This window comes from Mesocricetus auratus, unplaced genomic scaffold, assembly GCF_017639785.1.
Source record: "Mesocricetus auratus isolate SY011 unplaced genomic scaffold, BCM_Maur_2.0 Super-Scaffold_6730, whole genome shotgun sequence".
Classification (NCBI taxonomy): Eukaryota; Metazoa; Chordata; class Mammalia; order Rodentia; family Cricetidae; genus Mesocricetus; species Mesocricetus auratus.
Genome location: NW_024429184.1, coordinates 13,294,656 through 13,310,514, shown reverse-complemented (window position 1 = coordinate 13,310,514; position 15,859 = coordinate 13,294,656). Strand labels below are relative to the sequence as shown.

The 15,859-nt window shown below is 49.7% G+C and overlaps 1 long non-coding RNA gene across 1 annotated transcript in view; it reads right to left on the bottom strand.

Annotated features, from left to right (window-relative positions):
* Positions 1–15,859, bottom strand: part of LOC110342579 — a 62,990-nt gene that overhangs the window by 15,461 nt on the left and 31,670 nt on the right. The gene's annotated exons all lie outside the window — the stretch shown is intronic.

Below are 15,859 nucleotides of genomic sequence, written 5' to 3'. Positions count from 1 at the left end.
AAAGTGAACCAAATACCATAATGTAAGATCTGAACCTTTGAACTGGTTTGAGGAAAAGACTGTAAGAGGTATATATAGGCAAGGACTCTCTCAAAAGGACTTTCTCAGCACAGGGAATAATCCCAAGAATTGGCCAATGGGATCCCATGAAACTAAAAAGCTTCTCAACAACAAAGGAAGCAAGCAGCAGAGTAAAGAGACAGTCTGTAGAACCAGAGAACGCCACTGACTGTATAAAATGGCTACTATCTCATTTTCATTTAAAAATGAGAAACATTAAATGCCAATTAGCAACAGATTGAATGACAAACTGAATACATGGTTCTCCAAAGAGACACAATTGACCCGTGCATTCTTGAAAAGGTGTTAAACATCCTTAGCCATGGGAAATCCCAACTCCTTTGAGAGTCCAGCACAGCCCAATCGGAATGGTTGTGTTCAAGAAACCCTCAAATGCTTGTGAGTTTGCGGGGAAAGAGGAGCCCTATACACCATTGGTGGGGATGGAAACCACTGCAGCCACTACGGGAGCCACTATGTGGAGGATCATTGAAAACCAAAAATAGAACAAAGATATGGCCAAGTCATTCCATTCCTGGGCATCCACACAGAGGTCTCTAAGCACACACCATTTAGTTTGTTTGATAACCTAAGGTTTTTCAAGACATTCAGACACCTCTGCCCCTGACAGCACCAATCTGCTTCAAAATAAGATGGTGGGGAGAAGGGGAGGGAGGGGGAACGGGGTTGGTATGTAAAACGAAAAAAATTAAATAAAAAAGAAGACGATAGGCATCGAAGAACCTCCATCCGGAGTTTGCTTTCTTTATTGCAAAAGCGAGTTATTGGGAAAAAACTACCCTTGCCTCAATTGCTGACAGTATACTGTCCAAACTGGACCAGCAGGATGCAAAAGAAAGTGACTGACAAACTTTGCCAAGACAAGGTAGGACTGTCCTTCAAAATTCCCTTCTTCTCAAAAAATATCTGTCACTTATACTAAGTTTATAGGCCAAAGATGAATGCCCAATGTTACAGAAGAACTTTGGGTGACTGTCCAGCAGCCAGGTGTTCCTGTTATTAGGTAGCATCACACCCTTCTAGGGTCTTTGGTGGGATTAAGGACTAAGTAATTAGACTTAAAGTTTTTCTTAGTTATGATAAAAGGCAAATTAGGCATAAAACCTTATACTCACAAAGATAGTATAGATAATAGAATTTTTTTTCTAAATTTGCCAAATACAACAGGACTGGATATTGTAACTGTAACTCTTACTTGATACTGTTTGTGTTGTATGTAAGTTTACTATGTTAAAGTTAAACCTTCCTTTTTAGTTAGACAAAAAGGGGGAAATGCTGTGGAATAACCCTTTGTAGCTGTAAAGATGTATTACTATTATTGGTCAATAAAGAGCTGAGTGACTGATGGCTAGGCAGGACTTCCAGAGCAGAGAGGACACTGGGAAGAAGAAGGGTGGAGTCTCAGGATCACCAGGAGATGCAGGGAAGGAGGAGATGAACATGCCATGCTGAGAAAAGGTACTACCACATGGCAGAGGGTAGATAAGAAATACCGGCTAATTTAAGTTGTAAGAGCTAGTTAGTAGCAAGCACAAGCTATTGGCTAAGTCTCTGTGTGGTTGTTTGGGAGTGGCTAGGGGACAGAGTTGGCTGGCGGTCCAGATGAAAAACTGCCTGGAAGCCTGGATGCTGCATCGGATGAATAGATAAATAATACATGTTCCATTTGTATGATAGCATTTTACTCCATCACAAAGAAAAATAAAATCATAACATATACGGGAAAAGTGGGCAGACCTGGATATCATTATGTTAAGCAAAATAAGCCAGACTCAGAAAGAGAAATACTGCACATTTTCCTCTCATATGTGGAACCGAGACTTAAGAAAGGGAGACAGAGCAAGTGTGTGTGTCCATGTGTGTCTGTGTGTGCATATGTGTGTGCGCCTCTTGGGGGGGGTCATGAAAGTAAAAGGACCATGAGGGGGGAAGAAGATACCTGAGGGGAGGATGGGGGAAGGGAAAGCGACATAATGGAGTACATGTGCTATGAAAACAGGAGGCAGAATTACTTGGGAAGAGGAGGGGACTAGTAAGACCCAGGCAGGAAAGATAAGGAAGACACGAGATGAACAAAAATGAGTATAATGATTTGTGTGCATGATACGCCACAAGAAAGCCATTGCTTTGCGTTTTAACTTCTTTTCGTTGTTTGTTTGTTTGTTTGTTTGTTTGGAGACAAGGTTTCTCTGTGGCTTCAGAGGCTGTCCTGGAACTAGTTCTTGTAGACCAGGCTGGTCTCAAACTCACAGAGATCCGCCTGCCTCTGCCTTCCCAGTGCTAGGATTAAAGGCGTGCGCCACCACCGCCTGACTTAACTTATTTTTTTTTAAAAGAAAGGTCCATTTTTTCCTTCTACTGTAACGAAGAGTATGTCTTCACACAATGGACATGGAACAAGGCAAAAGATAGTACCTACCAGTGACTTAGAGAAACTCTAAGCCTATCCTAGTGTGCAGGTTTCTGTGTGTTATCTGAATAGAAACCACATCCCCACAAAGAAACACTAGCTCATCAACCTGACGGGTACTCCAAACAAGCCCTCATATGGACACAGCATACCACAGCATCAGTCACCTACAGACAGACACTCAGCTTCTGAGAGCCCTGCAGGACAGAGTCTTTAACACCCCAGAGCATAACAAAGGGAAGTGTTAAAACCAAAGCTGGAAAAAAAAAAAAACAAAGCTGACACAGCATGTCCCAAGGTCACACACCCATGAACGGGCTCACAACACCCTGGTTTGTGTTTTAGTGCAAGCACCTTGTGTTTTTCTGCAAGGATTTCTCACGCCTGCTTTAATCTCTACTAACACCATGCATCCTTGTGGGAAGGGTCCCACTTCATATTTTAAGATGCTGGGCTACCTGCCTAGGGATGGTGGCTGACAGGTGTCCTACTCTTACCATGTTTCAAGCTCTGCCCCAGGACAGAGCACATCTCTTATCTGGTCTTGTAAGTCATGTCTCAAACTAGCAGAGAGCAGTCATGAATGTCAGGAGAAAAGAGTTGGGGACAGGAGTCCAGACTCAGCACTGCTATAAGACCCAGAGAGTGAGACCAATGCACCCTCCGTTAAGGGAATGTCCGGGGTACTCTGCACCCGTGTGGATGAATGGATCTGCTCCCAAAACTGTAGCTTCTTTACTCTCTCTCTCTCTCTCTCTCTCTCTCTCTCTCTCTCTCTCTCTCTCTCTCTCTCTCTCTCTCTCTCTCTCTCTCTCTCTCTGTGTGTGTGTGTGTGTGTGTGCCTGAGTATATGTAGTATGTGTATATGTACCACAAGTCAGTGGTGACTGCAGAGACTCCATAACTAGCCAAAAGATCAAGAATAAATGATTATTGAATTCCCAGGCATAAGTGGGGCATCTATATGTCCTCTCTGTATCTCAGGAAACTGAAGTGACAGAAACAAACATAAGAGCCAAAAGAAAGGCAAAGGAGCAGTGTTGAACGTCAAATTTCGGGCATGGCATGGCTGTGACATGCTTGAACTCTGAGATTGCATGCCCAGGATCTGCATAAGACTGTCAACACTCAGTCTTAGAAGCAGGGGTTCATGAGAACCCCTCCTCAGTTAACGGTCGGTGTGGTAGGGAGAGATGATTTCTTCAGTGGTGTAGCCACTGGTAAGCCATGCTCCCATGAGCAGCCCTAATGAGACTCACACGCACACGGGGCACGATCATAGAAGAGGGGCGGGAGGGAATTGGAAGACGGCTGAGCGTGTACTCTGTGCACGCTTGAAAATGTCATAATGAAGCTCAGTGTTGGGTATGATTAATGTGTGCCAACCAAAACATTTTTAAAAGTCGAAAAGGAAAAATGACCTAGGAGTGAGGCCAACGCCCCCACCTGGTTCCAATGCTGGGTGCAGCCAGGGTGCTGCTGGGAAGAGGCAGACTCACAGACTGCCATGTTTGCTCTGCTCATCACCCTTCCTGACGAGCCAAGAAGGGCAGAAACGATGCCTGGGCTCAGGGGCGTGGAGGAGAGGAAAAGAAAGGGCTGGGCGCTTGTGCCCCAGGTTCTCCCCACACTGTGCCCTTGGGACGTCTTTCCTTTATTCCTCTAAGTCATCTTCTCTCTGCTCCTCTATCTCCACGCTCCCGGGCTCCCACTCCCCTTTCACCCACCACTGACAAACGTCTTAGCCTTTCTGAGAGAGCCCCACCCTCCCACCCAGTGCTGTAAAGCTTATGCTTGCTGTTGAGAGGACGCTCAATCCCAGTGCTTCTGCTCACCCGGAAGGCCCACATTCTCCCCTTCACCTCCACCAGCAGAGTTCACTGTGCTTCCTGCTCATTAGAGCCGTGGGAGCCTAAGCCCCGATCCGCCTCCTCCCCACCTGAAGCAAGAGGAGAGCCACAGCCCAGCTACATCCGACAAAGCCATGGGGTGACAGGTGACCGTCCCTAAGGTGATGGGCAAGCATGATTGCATGTGTCAGCATGGACTGAGTACCATCATCCATGGTCATTGTGGACCATGGAGAACCAATAGGTGCCATCCTTAATGCCCCTCAAGATTCAGAGATGACTGGTCAACAGACATGAGGTGAAGACAGGTGAGTCTTACTCTAACCGCATGCCCAACAGTTTCTCTTCTCACTCCAGGCAAAGGTGAACGTGTGGAAGAATGGACCCATGTGCTTGCATGATCATCTCTCTGGATGTCTTTCCTCACTCAGAATCTCATCTCAGACATTATGTCACCTTGTCCACAAATATTTCAGTATGTCTCTTTAGAAGATAATATTTTTATTGCACTTTTGTTTAGCGTTGTGTGTGCAGGTCAGAGGGTAACTTGTGGGGACTCTCCCTCCCAAGCTCAGGCTGCAGAGTGACAGGAGCAACAGGCAAGACTGGGGATTATCTGCTCCCCACTGTCCCTTTCTCTTGGTAACAAGGGGACCATTTTGCAGCCCAGGCTTGAGTGCATGTAGGAACTCCCCAAGCTTCCATTGTGGCCGAGGCTTACAAACTGACTCCAGAGCTACGTGCCTTAAGCCCTTGCACTGTGGCAGATTGGATCCTGAAGCCTGGTGCAAAGCTGGATCACTCAGGGGACCTTATGCTAATTCTGCCTTTTGCCTAAGTGCTGGAGGAGGCAAAAAGTCTCTCTGTGTTTCTTCTGGAAGCCTCATCACTCAGCCGGTTCTGTACAAGTGGTGCATGCCATGGATTCCATTCTTAATCCTGGCTGAGTCCCCATCAGTCTGCAGATGATGGAGCAAACCCCTCAGCCTGCTGCACAGGGTAGGGCCTATGGTCCGTCCTCCACCACTGCTACACTGAGACCAGACCAGACTGCCCTGTCAGGGGACACACACACACAAAAAGTTTCCTGCCAGCCAATTCCTGGGATTCTGCCGTTGGAGTTTGTCTCCAGCATTGCCCTGTGGCCTCTGTTTAAACCCAAGCACCATCCCTGCCAGCCGTGCCATTAGGTCTCCTACACTGTAGTTCAGGTGTGAATACAGTTCAGTGTAGAATGCACACCAGGAGGCCCCCATGCAATCCCCAGCATGGAAGCAAAGACAGGATGGATGGATGGAGGGAGGGAGGGAGGGAGGGAGGGAGGGAGGGAGGGAGGGGGCAGGGAGGCAGGGAGGCAGGGAGACCACTGGTCCTGATGATCCTAGTGGCAACTCACCCTTATGGAAGGTGACATTTCTCTTACTGGCCACTTGGCACTTGCTGTTCTCTGATCCTGGAGACTGTTTCCTTCCCCCTTCATCCACTAACTCCAATCTGTGTCTTAGGACTCAGCCAGGAACCTTCTCGGCCAGGGAGACTTTCTGGATGTCCCTCTCCCACAGCTGGTGAAGGGTCCTTTTGTGGCCTGAACCTCACCACTGTGCTGGGGTTAACACATTATAACAAGCAGACTGGAGGCCCTTCAAGAGAAGTCCTGTATTACTATTCTCAACTTCTCCCGGCTCTAAACGTGAATGTGGCACACAGTAGGACCTCACTGATGAGGGATGTTCTTCTGTATATATGTTTCTCTTATTGGCTGATGAAAAAACAGATTGGCCAGGAGAGGCAGGAAGATGGGCGGGACTAGGAGATGAGGAGAACGCTAGGGAGGAAAGACCAAGAAGAGACACCATGTAGCCCACAAAGGAGTAACACGTTCGGGCATTCTCCGGAAAGCCAAGACCACGTGGCAATACATAGATTAATAGAAATGGGTAAATAATTAAGACAGAGCTAGCCAATAAGAAGCCGTAGCACTGTCCAACAGTTTATAAATTAATGTGTCTCTGTGTGCTTATTTGGGGCAAATCAGCTGTAGGACCTGGCTGGAAAGAAACTCCAGCAAGACCTCACCTTAATGTGTCCACACAAGCCCTTCATACCCTGGATCCTCACTGCCGCCATTGGACCCGGTTCTCAGCAGTTACAGGGTGCCAGCCTCACAGCCACGTCTGCTGTCTCCTGGCCCTGATGCCACTGTTGCTGCCCTACTAGGCTGGCTCTGGATGCCCAGCCCAGAGCAGCTTTGGCAAAGGTGGAACAGGAGACAGCATCTCAGAGCATTTGGGGCACAGACACCTCCAGTATTACTCTGCACTTCCTCTGTCCTAGGCCAGGGCCTCCCTGTGGCCCTCTCACTCTCTCCAGCCTCCCCCTCCCCTTTCCTAAGCATCCCTGCTGAGCTACATGGAGAACTGAGCTCAGCATCTGTATTGATTACTACTATGTCATTCTCACCCCATATCCCAGAAGAAACACGTGCTTTGAGGGATCCAGTCCCTCCTCCTGGGGAAGGAAAGTTGGCCACAGCAGCTCATGGCTGTGACAACAGGAACATGGGAATAGGAAGCAGCTTGACACCTCTAAACAGATCAGAAAGCAGAGAGGGCTTGAGTGGACTGAGGCCAGGACATCACCTTCCAGCGCTGCCTCTAACCCTCCATCTGCCAGCCAGGCCCCATGTCCAGAGGCTCCCAGTCTCCTGCAGCACCAACAGCTAGGCACCAGGGACTACGCACAGGTCTGAAAATCTACAACTCCGTGTCCCAGGTCCCAAAGGTCAGAGCAGCTGGATGAAGAAAGCGGTGGAGCTGACGCTCACGGGGTCTTCTAGTGTCCAGGGACAAAGAGCAAAGCAGCCAGAAGAAACATCTGGATGGATACTCCTGAACTATGGGGCTAGTGGGACTTAGCTGTCTCGACAAAATAACAGCTCAGGCACTGTGCACACTATCTTACTGGATCCCTATGAGGTGAGGTCCATGTTTCTCTGAATTGCAACGGAGAAAAATGCAGTTCAGAATGGGTAGTAAACTCCAGAATGGTCAAACAGCTGAAAAACAGTAGGAGCAGGACTCCAAAGAGCCTCTGTTGTCCCTCTGCAAGTTACCCTTTTCTTCTACAGCAGTGTCCCTTGAGCATTATTGATTATTAATTAGTATATTACATATCCCAAAGATCCTTGTATGAATGGAACTGAGCATCCCCCCTCCAGACAGAACACAGGTGCTCTGATGAGCAGTTTCTGAGAGACTAATGGCCCAAGAGCATGATGGAGGTATAAGGAGGAGGAGGTGTAGGGAGGAGGAGGTGTAGGGAGGATGGAGGTATAAGGAGGAGGCAGGTGTAGGGAGGAGGAGGTATAAAGAGGAGGCAGGTGTAGGGAGGAGGAGGTGTAGGGAGGATGGAGGTGTAGGGAGGAGGGGGTGTAGGGAGGAGGAGGTGTAGGGAGGATGGAGGTGTAGGGAGGAGGAGGTGTGGGGAGGAGGAGGTGTAGGGAGGAGGAGGTGTGGGGAGGAGGAGGTGTAGGGAGGAGGAGGTGTAGGGAGGAAGAGGTGTAGGGAGGATGGAGGTGTGGGGAGGAGGAGGTGTAGGGAGGAGGAGGTGTGGGGAGGAGGAGGTGTAGGGAGGATGGGGTGTAGGGAGGAGGTGTAGGGAGGAGGAGGTGTGGGGAGGATGGGGTGTAGGGAGGAGGAGGTGTAGGGAGGATGGAGGTGTGGGGAGGATGGAGGTGTGGGGAGGAGGTGTAGGGAGGATGGAGGTATAGGGAGGAGGAGGTGTAGGGAGGATGGAGGTGTAGGGAGGATGGAGGTGTAGGGAGGATGGAGGTGTGGGGAGGATGGAGGTGTGGGGAGGATGGAGTTGTAGGGAGGAGGAGGTGTGGGGAGGATGGAGATGTAGGGAGGAGGAGGTGTGGGGAGGAGGAGGTGTAGGGAGGATGGAGGTGTAGGGAGGATGGAGTTGTAGGGAGGAGGAGGTGTAGGGAGGATGGAGGTGTGGGGAGGATGGAGGTGTGGGGAGGAGGTGTAGGGAGGATGGAGGTGTAGGGAGGATGGAGGTGTGGGGAGGAGATGTAGGGAGGATGGAGGTGTAGGGAGGATGGAGGTGTGGGGAGGAGGAGGTGTAGGGAGGAGGTGTAGGGAGGAGGAGGTGTAGGGAGGATGGAGGTGTGGGGAGGATGGAGGTGTGGGGAGGAGGTGTAGGGAGGATGGAGGTGTAGGGAGGATGGAGGTGTGGGGAGGATGGAGGTGTGGGGAGGAGGTGTAGGGAGGATGGAGGTGTAGGGAGGATGGAGGTGTGGGGAGGAGGTGTAGGGAGGATGGAGGTGTAGGGAGGATGGAGGTGTAGGGAGGAGGAGGTGTAGGGAGGAGGAGGTGTAGGGAGGAGGAGGTGTGGGGAGGATGGAGGTGTGGGGAGGAGGAGGTGTAGGGAGGAGGAGGTGTGGGGAGGATGGGGTGTAGGGAGGAGGAGGTGTAGGGAGGATGGAGTTGTAGGGAGGAGGAGGTGTGGGGAGGATGGGGTGTAGGGAGGAGGAGGTGTAGGGAGGATGGAGTTGTAGGGAGGAGGAGGTGTAGGGAGGATGGAGGTGTGGGGAGGATGGAGGTGTGGGGAGGAGGTGTAGGGAGGATGGAGGTGTAGGGAGGATGGAGGTGTGGGGAGGAGATGTAGGGAGGATGGAGGTGTAGGGAGGAGGAGGTGTAGGGAGGATGGAGGTGTGGGGAGGATGGAGGTGTGGGGAGGAGGAGGTGTAGGGAGGATGGAGGTGTGGGGAGGAGGAGGTGTAGGGAGGAGGGGGTGTAGGGAGGAGGTATGGGGAGGATGGAGGTGTGGGGAGGATGGAATGAGGTGTGAGGGAGCCCAGAGCCCCCATGTTATACACCCCATTCTGTGGCTCAGAGAAAGGCTCGTGCTCTCCTAGATTTCACAGACAGGCAAGGGAAGAAACAGGTCTGTACTCCCTCCCTAGAGCCAACACTGAAAGCCCTTCACTCCAAGACACAGGTGGAATTCACACACCCTCCTGTAGAGGCCGCCCAGGCTTCAAGAGATGGAAACAGGGACAGCTATTGAATGCAAAGAACTAGCAAACAAAGACCACGCAGTCACTCCACAGACCAGGCCAAATGGACCTGCCTCAACACAAAGGCCCAGAAAGCGGAAGGTCCAAAGCCACAGAGCAAATTCAGCTCTTACTGGCACCAGAGCCCAGTTCCCACTCTAAAGCTCTGCCCAACCTGTCCTGCAGGGCCAGGGTGTGACTGTGGCTCCTCTCCTGGACAGAAGCCTCTCCAGAGTCCAGCGAACTCCTCCTGACCTCTAGCTCCTGACAGGAGTGCTGAAGACAAATGATGGTGTGACTTAATAAATATAGCACTTCGTCTTTATCAAAACCCCTATTTCTTCTCTTGATCATTCATTTAGAGGGTGAACTCTACTGTTGGCTCATGCCTGAAAATGATAGTGTCCTCAGACGATACATTTGATGGCAAAGAATAATGACAATGCTTAAACTGCATGAGATGTGTATATGTGTGGGTACATACATGTACAGATACACATATGCACATACACATGCACATACATGTGCACATGTACATGCACACACAGCCTTGAATGAGGAACACAGCAGAGAACAGAACAGACACTGTCTCTACTGTCCCTACCTTCAGAATGCTTGCATTCTGGGAAATCGGATCCCCATCAAACAATCCATCTTACAATTAATTAGCCAATTAAAATGGTGGGAATTGCTGTATAGCGAGGAGATTAGCTTTGTGGCCCAGTGGAAAGTGCTAGCATATCTGCAGGGTGTTTTGAGAGTGGACATTAACACAAGATTCGGGAGGTCCCTGTAGTAATTATAAGAAGAGGGCAGGGAGGGAGGAGCTCTTGCTTATCTGGAGGATAAAAGTGAGGTGCCCTTGAGCAACACCCATAACTAGAAAACAGACTTCAAGAGCAAAGAAAGCTATTCTGGGAGGCTGGAGCGATGGCTCGGTTGTTAAGAGCACTGGCTGTTCTTCCAGAGGACCAGGAATTGAGCCCCAACACCCACAAGAGCAATTTCAACTGTCTGTAACTAATCCCAGTCGATCCAACTTCTGGCCTCCTCGGGCACCAGGCAGGCATCTATGCAGACAAAACACCCATACACATAAATAAAACATTGATTTAAAAATATTTCAGGATGTCAGTGCTAATCCCTCCTGAGCCCCCATTTACCAGGCTGCTGCTCTTTGGGTTGCGTCATTGTCCCTGAGTGGGTTCCTAGCTCTTTAAAGGTCAGCCAGAGGCTTCCAAGGAGGTTCGAGAACCATGCCCAGGCTGGCGTGACTGAAGTGCCCTTTAGAATCTTTCCCTGAGACAGGCTTTGAAGTATGTATGAGTGTGTGTGTACTCATAAGCGTGTGTCATGGTACTTGTGTGGGGGCCAGAGAGCAGCCTAGGGTGCTGGCCCTCACCTTGCCCACTGTTTGAGACAGGGTCTTCGTTGCCCACTGCTGTGGACTGCAGCTGGCCTGAGAGTTTCTGGAGATTTCCCTCACTAGACTCACAGACGGTGCCTTCCATACTCTACTTTTCTGTAGCTCCAGGGATTTGAACTCAGGTCGTCGAGCTGGTGTGTCAAGCTTTTAATCCACCGAGTCATCTCCCAGCCCTAGGGGCTGGTCTTCAGAGCTGTTAGCAGAGAACTTGAACCCTGACAGAGAACTTGGATCCTGACATACAAGCTAGCCAGAGCCCTCTGGTCGGCGTGGAGCTCCCTCTCATAGACCCTGGAGAAGAACCCAGGGGATAAAACTTGGGAGATCTAGGTCAGGGCCGCACCACAGCTCTCAGAGGGAATGGGTCAGACCTGAACACAAAGTTTTACTCTTCCACAGTTTCCAATCACCACTCAAACACGATGCTCAAATGGGTTTTCCCTCTGCCACCCAAGGACACAAAGTAACATTTTCCTTCTCTAAGGCAATGTCAACTCTTGGCATAGTCAAACCTTGCCCAGAGTTTCTGCTCTCCAGTTTCAGTGGCGTAACCATTTCCCCCAGCCCAGCTGAGTCTTAGTTTATTAAACACAACAGGCTTCACTTTTCATGTGGAGAGAAAAAGGCCCATGTTTTGAATTCTATCCTTCGGCATGGTAATAGTGTGCTGGCATGCACCTGGGCCTGGCCCCACAGATGCCTTCCCCCATCAACAGTGAGCTAGCTCTTTGGAGCACTTTCCAACATCCAGACAAGTCAGCCTCAGAAGGGGGATACGGTCTGTTTGTTGGTCGAGGAGCTTTCCTGGAAGCCGCTCCCACCGCCCAGCCTGCGCCAGCCTTGGTCCTACCTCAGAGGCAGGGAGTCCTGGAATGTCCCCTGCTCTGCTGCCCCAATGCAGGCATTCAGCCCCCTTAGAAGGAGCTGAAAGTGGGCGTCCAGACAGGCGGACAGGCGGACAGGTGTGCCCCAGCAGCCCTCCTCCTAGTTTATGTAATGGAGAAATAGTCCCAGCACCTTCAACCAACAAAGAGTTAGTTAGTTAAATGCCGAGGAAGACCCAAGGAACCCAAACCCTGCGCAGCGGGGAATGAGCCCAGGTGGATGGATGGGGTACCGAGTAAACACGCTCTGCACAGGACAGCCGTCTTGTGGCTTGCTTCAGGGTGTGCATCTTCATCAGCCGCGAATTCATCATTAAAAAAACGAGCCGGTACATTGCCGGGAGATGGTGGCGCACGCCTTTAATCCCAGCACTTGGGAGGCAGAGGCAGGCAGATCTCTGTGAGTTCCAGGCCAGCCTGGTCTATAAGAGCGAGTTCTAGGATAACCTCCAAAGTCACAGAGAAATCCTGTCTTGAAAAACAAAAACAAAAACCAAAAAACAAACAAACAAAACAAAGCCAACAGCAACAACAACAACAACAAAAAGAAAATGAGCCAGTGACATGCCAGACCTGGATTTTGTGCTTACACGGAATTGGAAGGATTCCTAACTGTCTATCAGAATCTAAAGGGAAAGCCTGTTCTTTCTCTCAGCTGCATCATTTGAATATCTTAAAGCTAATCCATTTTCTGAAACCAAAACAAACAAACAAAAAGTCATCCATTTCTTTGATTCAGTCCCGGAGTCAGCTGATTCTACCGGGATCTCTGGTTTCCTCCACACTGCTCCTGGGCCCTTCTGGTGGACACAGTGAGAGCTTATATAAGTCCTTAACCTCAAAGGCCAAACTACTGAACTACTCCAAAACCCAAATCATTTCCAGAAGCAAGAGGATGCAAAACATTTTCAGATTTTAGAGCATTTTAGAATTGCAATTTTTTGGAGTAGAGATGCTCAAATAATTACTTCGGTGTAAATATTGAAAAATATTTTAAAAACTAAAAATCTAAACCACTCTGGTCCCGAGCAACTGGGATAATAGATTCTTAACCTGCACACACACACACACACACACACACACACACACACACACACACACACACACACACACACATACACACACCCCACACACACGTATATATATGTAAAGTGTATATATTTCTGTGTCAATCTGCGCATAGTAAGATAACCGCAATTGAGACTGTGACTCCACCTCTAACTAGCTGCACAGAGTCCACCTCAGCCTACCCCTGTGCTCACTTCCAGGGTGTCTCACAGAGAGTAGGCGGGGTCTTACCATCCTCACTTTACTTATCTGTTTGTTCAGCCCTCAGATCCATGCAAAACAGTTCCTAGCTAACCTGTGCTCCAGCATGACAATACTTGTCAAGAGTTTGGTGTTTATAAACATGGCAAACAGTCCCTTTGGCCTTTCACCAAACATCACTTTAGCTGTTGAAAGGAAGCTTGGGCGCAAACCCTCCCTCCGTCCCTCCTGTTGATGTCAGAAGGCATCTCAGTGTCCTCCTGTGTGAAATGATTGCGATGGAATTTCTATCCCTGACAGGGTAAGAGAAGGCATAAAGGGGTTCGAGGAAGTAGCCCTGCACTCCTGCAGTATCTGGTAAGACCCTAATATCACAACTTTCTAGCTCCAGTTTGGGCTTTGCAGATGGCAGCCCCTTCCTTCCCCACTCAGTCTTCTCTCCTGAAGTACATTCAGGGGACACAAGTGTCCCCTCCATTCCGTATCCAGCTCAGTGATTTGGAACCCACCAGGCTGGGAGGGGTGCCTGTTTTCCCACTAAACAAACACAGACTTTAAGAGCCCTGGGGCTCTTGGAGGCTCTCGTTACCCACCAGGGGGTCCCATCAGAGCCCACCCAGGCTGGTGGGAGGCAAGGGTCACCACAGCGCACCTTTGTCCCCACTGTCCTCTCCCACCAATGGCAGGCCCTCCGGAGAGAGTCTTCCCTGACTTGGGGAGCTCTCCTGATACTCTCTTTGGAACAGTGGCACCCCGCCCCTTCCCTGGCTCTCAGTTTCCCTATCTGTAAGATAAGGGATGAGTCACAGACTGCCTGCTGGATCTAGCAAGCCGTGGTCTTCTGTTTTGCTTGTGTGTTTGGGGTTTTGCTCATTGGTTTCTTGTTTGGGGTTTGGCTTTCATTTATTTGCTTTAAAAGAAAGACAGAGACACGGACCAAAAGATGGAGACCCACGCAGAGAATTCATGCTGTGGCACTTCCGTGGAGATCAGAAGAAAACCTGTCCAGGTCAATCTTTCCTTCTACCACAAGGGTTCTGGTGACTGAACTCAGGTCGTGGAGCTGGGTGGCAAGTGCCTTTACATACTGAGCCAGCTTGCCTGCCCTGTTTTGTTTGGCTTCCCCAGGCATCCCGGTCCTCAGCAACACAGGTAACCCATGCCTCCCATGCTTTCTTCCCTTTGCAGCTAGCCTCTGGGTCTCAGTGTCACCATCTCCCGACCCCCGCCCCCGCCACTCCTCTATGGCTCATTAAAGCCCATGTATGCGGTGCCAGGGACTCTGAGACCCAGGAAGCAAGCTACATGTTCCCTCCACCTCAGTTTCCTGTGTAGAGATGAGCCACGTGCTAATAGCCACTTCAGAGGAATGACAGTTAAATGAGGAGGGGCCGGCGTAGTGCCAAACTCAGTGCCTGGCACATGTGAGGGCTCATTGAGAGTTCGTTTAAAGCACTGTTATCATTAGAATTCATGACTCTACACTGTGTGAGCACCCTGCATCCTTAAACATAGACAGAATAAAATTTTGAAATTCAGAACACAAAAGAGGCCACCAACATATCCGCAGGGGTTGCTGTGCTCTTTCCAAATGAAAGCAGAGTTGAGGCTCGAGCAGCAGCAGCTGAAGTTGTCATTACAAACAAGAGGAGTTTTAAGGAGGGCTATCATCGTCATGCTTCCTACGTGATGGACTGCTGTCTCTATGGCAACCATGAAAGTCTTTATCCATGCCATTGTTCAACACTGTGCATTTCTGCCCTTGAGACAGAATGGCTTAGATCACACAGTCGACAGGTTTCTGCACAGGAACTAAACCCAGGTCTCCTGGTCCCATGCCTGTTGCACGTCCCAGCATTCGCCCTGCCCTTTCTCTGACAGGGACTTTTACACATCAATACCCACGAAGTTCACCTCACCACAAAATACCTGCCCACGTCTAAGAGAGGCATCACTCAGCTAGATATATTCCCTAACAAAGTAAATGAAGCTCTTAAGAAATGTAAAGTGATATTGCTGAGGGGTGACCACCTCCTTCCTCACCAAGTTTCAACAAACAGCCTACTCCCTCACTTCCGGATGCCAGCCAGTCTCCCCAGCCCACACCCAGCTCCATTTGATGCCCTCTGACATGTCGACCGTGAGAGGGGAAAGACCCAGAGAGGAGGAAGCTGGAGAGACAAAGACTAAAATCAAATCCTTCCACCTGTGCATGAACTTAGTGAATGCTTGCAGAGTCATGGGAGGAAGACAGGAGTGAGCCTAAGTCTAAAGCATCGGGACTGGGCTCCTCCAGGGGCGGGACCATCTCCCCTGCTTCCCTTTGCTGAACCTCGGTGTAGAACGGACTGCCACCACATACCTCTTGGTAGTTGTCTTCATATGTGCATGGCGGCCAACCCTCAGCAGACCCTCGGTGACAGTGTCTTCCCCACCTACACAACCTTTGACCTATCCCAGCCCCCAGGAAACCTATTCCAGTTTGAGGATTCCCAGGTAAGGATAGTAATGGCATCAAGAAGTCATGTTTGGGATTCTCAGACAGCTAACGGCTGGGAGCTCTAACTCTTTGAACACATAAATGCATGTCTCCATGGTCCCCCAGCAGTGTGTACATGGTCAGCATTTAGGACATTGGTTCACTTTAGGGGTTAAAGGGTAAATAGTCTGTTCCTTCTACTCAGCAGAAAGTCCTACACACCAGACATTTATGAAAACTCTGCCTCTCTATCAGCCCAAGATGATTAGAAAAGTGTCTTTTTGTCCCCATTATAGGAAGGAAAAACAAAAACAAAAAACAAGCAGACAAAACCAACTGAGGCTATAGGGTTGGATGGGTTGCTGAGGGTCACAGAGCTCTCCTGATACAGTGATCTT